This window comes from Stegostoma tigrinum, chromosome 41 (assembly GCF_030684315.1).
Source record: "Stegostoma tigrinum isolate sSteTig4 chromosome 41, sSteTig4.hap1, whole genome shotgun sequence".
Lineage (NCBI taxonomy): Eukaryota > Metazoa > Chordata > Chondrichthyes > Orectolobiformes > Stegostomatidae > Stegostoma > Stegostoma tigrinum.
The window spans coordinates 4,676,663-4,681,149 of record NC_081394.1 but is presented as its reverse complement, the minus strand read 5'-3'; positions in this window follow the sequence as shown (position 1 = coordinate 4,681,149).

Genomic DNA, 4,487 nt, shown 5'->3' with positions numbered 1-4,487 from the left:
CAACTTCCTGTGAATTGCTGTTGGTTTCCTGTTGAGGGGTGAGCCTGTGAAGTTAGTGACGGTGAGGAGCAGCTCTGGGTCCCACCGGGTTTTGTGTTGAAATATCTCTGGTTTGTACCAGCCGTGGTTAACTCGGGAGAGCTGGGAGTCAGCGCGACGGCTGTAACACACCCCCCTCTGACAGAGAAACCGTCTCTCTCCAGATACATGCTCCTTGCCAGGAATCAGGGACCCCAACTACAAGTAACTGGGAGGAACTACAGAAATGGAGTCTGTTCAGACACTACATTCACTCATGTCACTGAACAATCACTATGTCTCCAGGACACTCGCATTAGTGCTAACGCTATCCTCCTGCTGCCAACTCTGAGCCACTTTTATATTTTTTTATAGATGCTTTAATTTAAATATTGCTTAAAAGATTACACATTTTGTGGAATTTTCAGCGCGGGTCTCATCAGGACACTTTGCAAGAATGTCAATGTTCGAGGGGAATACCGATCTGTCTGCCGATTGGCTGGCAGGGGAAATAGAACTAAGAGCATTGAAAATTACAGCACGGGAACAGGGCCTTCGGCCCTCCAAGCCTGCACCTATCCAGACCCTCTATCTAAACCTGTGACCTACTTTCCAAGGACCTATATCCCTGCCCATTCATGTATCTGTCCAGGTACATCTTAAATGACGTTATCGTGCCCGCCTCTACCACCTCCGCTGGCAACGCGTTCCAGGCACCCACCACCGTCTGCGTAAAGAACTTTCCACACAGATCTCCCTTAAACATTTCTCCCCATCACCTTGAAATCTGACAGGTGTCGCCACGGGGAATGAACCCATTGATGCTGATTGACAGTTCACAGCCAACCATTCGCTGTTTCAACATTCAAGGCCATTTGTGTCAACCTGATTTTAAAATGTAACCAAGCCTTGGCAGTGAGCTGTCGATCGGCACTGGCGGCTGCGTTCTCCGCGCTTCGACCAATTAAAATCTGCGGGCTGACCCCTCAGCACCGTCCTATCGGCCAGAACTCCACTCGGACTGGCACTCTTGCAAAGTATCCTGATGAGGGTGTAGTGAAAATTTGACAAGCTTTCTTTTGAGCAATGCTCAATTTTTTAATTGTTTAATGACAGAGACAATTTTATTGCACTTTGCACTAACTGTGGGACTGCCTGAGCTGAGTCATGTCACCTGATATCATTAGATTCCACAACTGGTGTCACGGCTGGTGTCTCCCAAGAATCTAACAGTTCCCCATTTGAGGACGGGGAGAAAACTAAAGGCCGGAGCAGGATTAGGCCACTCGGCCCTAAACTTATGTGCTGTGGCGCTTTGCGGCCATCTCCCCACTGACCCAAAATGGCTTCTGCCAATCCCCATGTAGAACCATGGCCACAAAATGCGAGCTGTGCCTCCTTGAGGCGCAACTGGTTCCTTCGAAAACAGGACTACTCGGACCAGCCCAGTCTTTTATTTTGTTCCACGTTTTTTTTAAATCCAATTTCTTGTCTCTTTGAGCGGTGGGTTACTTGACAAGAGGCTGCCCCACTTATTTTAAAGCTCCTCTACCACCCCTCTGAGCTCTGAAGAACAAGGTCCTTCTCTCTAAACCCCGCTGACTACTCCCAGAATCAGTCCAATTCACTACCGAACCCCAGACATGAAGAGAGAGCCAGGCACTGCCTTGGGACTGGGTCGCAGGGAACAGCATTTGCCTGGTATCACTGGCACCCGAGTGCGATATTGGGAAATGGGCGGCCCTTGAAACCCTACATCCAACGCCCTTCCCTTTCGCTCCTTCATTGGCTCCTTCATTCATTACCAGCTCCATGTTGGATCCACCCATGGAGCAGAACGCCTTTTCCCTCTACAGGGCCGGAAGAAACAGGAACTGGCGTGGGCCATTTGGCCCCTCAGGCCTGCTCCCCCATCCCAGCATCCTTCATTTCCCTGCATTTTCCCCGGAATGCTTGATTCTCCCTGAACGTCGATCTCAGCCTTAAATAGACACAGGGACTCTGCTCCCCACTGATCTCCGTGATGATGAGTTCCGAAGACTCAGAAAGCTCTGAGAGAAGAAATTCCTCCTCATCTCAGACTTTAATGGGTGCCCCTTTATTCTGAGACTATACCCTATCCACCTGAGGGGGTAACATCCTCTCAGCATTTACCCTGTCAAAGTCCTTCAGAATCGACATGTTTCCTCCTATTCAGTGTGGAGAATCCCAGCCTGTTTAAAGTCCGCCCTCCATCCCAGGGCCATCCGAGTGAACCTTCTCCAAACTGCCTCCAACGAAATGATATCTTCTTGAGGTTTTATTTTTCGGCTTTAAGGGCTTATTTCGCTCATTCTCATCCCCTCGCTGTAATTCAATGCAATCACACAGAGACACCATCTTCTCTCTCTGTATGGCTGTTGGGCCTAGAAGCAGAAATAGGCCATTCTGCCCATCGGGTCTGCTCTGCTCTTCATTGAGATCGTGGCTGATCTGATCGTCCTTAACTCCATTTTCCTGCCTTTTCCCCATAATCCTGGCTTCCACTTACTCATTACAAATCACTCTGTCCCAGCCTTGAATATATTCAATGACCCACAGCCCAGGACGCCTGCCTAGAGCAGGCCAGAGGCTAGGAATCCTGCAGCGAGTAACTCCCCTCCTGACCCCCCTCAAAGCCTGTCCCACCAGCGACAAGGCACAAGTCAGGAGGGGGATAGAATACCCCCCACTTGCACCTGGATGGGGCCAGCCCCAACAAGACGCTCAACACCATCCTGGACAAAGCAGCCCCCACTCGATTAGCACCACATCCACAAACATCCCACTCCCTCCCCCCACCTACGCCCAGTCGCAGCAGTGTGTACCATCTACAAGATGCTCTGCAGAGATTCACCAAAGATCCTCAGGCAGCACCTTCCAAACCCACGACCCACTTCCATCCAGAAGGACAAGGGGCAGCAGATACATGGGAACACCAGCCCCCTGCAAGTTCCCCTCCACTCCCCATCCTGACTTGGGAATATATTGCCGTTCCTTCAGTGTCACTGGGTCAAAATCCAGGAATTGCCTCCCAAATAGCGACTTTGCTCTGATCGGAATAGGCGAGAAACCTGCAGTAGGCCGGAGGCCTGTGCTTTTACCCAGAAGCCTGTGGAATAGGCACAGGCCTCTAGTAGGCTGGAACCCTGTGCTTTTACCCAGAGGCCTGTGCATTTACCCAGAGGCCTGTGGAATAGGCACAGGCCTGCAGTAAGGCAGAGGCCCGTGGTATTACCCAGAGGCCTGTGGAATAGGCACAAGCCTGCAGTAGGGCAGAGGCCTGTGGTATTACCCAGAGGCCTGCGGAATAGGCACAAGCCTGCAGTAGGGCAGAGGCCTGTGGTATTACCCAGAGGCCTGCGGAATAGGCACAGGCCTGCAGTAGGGCAGAGGCTTGTGGTATTACCCAGAGGCCTGTGGAAGATGCCAGAGGCTTGAATAATTGCCCCAACACCTGTGGCAGGACTGAAGCCTAGAGTAGAGGCCATGGTCCAGGGTTGAACAGAGGCTTGTGGGTCAGGCGCATGAGCAAGCGCTGAGTAGAAGTGGAGCCTTTGGATCGGCCAGCGAAGGAACGATTATCGGAGACGTCTCTGAGGTGGCCCGAGGGCTGTAAATTGCAGCTGGGGAGTAGTTTGTCCAATTTTCAGGGGGAGATTGTGGACAGGCTTTAAATCCAGTCTACAATCTCCCTCTGTCCCCGTGGGAACTCACACCAGACCAGATACACAGCTCTTCCACTGCTAAAGCCTTCAGTCCTTAGGGCGGAAGGTGAGGCCTACATTTGGCCAAAGGCCTGAGACAGACCACAAACCCAGCAAAGGAAGGATTTCTCAGAGCCAGCAGTCCCCAGTTGCAAGTTATTGACTATTTGCACTTCTAAAAAACATTAAACAATTGAAAGGAAAATGGTGAAAAGATCATTTTATTGACTACAGCACAAAGGCACACGGTCGGAGGGTCAGTGCTGAGGGAGTGGGCACTGTCGGAGGGTCAGTGCTGAGGGAGTGGGCACTGTCGGAGGGTCAGTGCTGAGGGAGTGGGCACTGTCGGAGGGTCAGTGCTGAGGGAGAGGGTACTGTCGGAGGGTCAGAGCTGAGGGAGAGGGTACTGTCGGAGGGTCAGTGCTGAGGGAGCGGGTACTGTCGGAGGGTCAGTGCTGAGGGAGCAGGCACTGTCGGAGTGTCAGTGCTGAGGGAGTGGGCACTGTCGGAGGGTCAGTGCTGAGGGAGTGGGCACTGTCGGAGGGTCAGTGCTGAGGGAGCAGGCACAGTCTGAGGGTCAGTGCTGAGGGAGCGGGCACTGTCGGAGGTTCAGTGCTGAGGGAGTGGGCACTGTCGGAGGGTCAGTGCTGAGGGAGCGCCGCACTGTCGGAGGGTCAGTGCTGAGGGAGTGGGCACTGTCGGAGGGTCAGTGCTGAGGGAGTGGGCACTGTCGGAGGGTCAGTG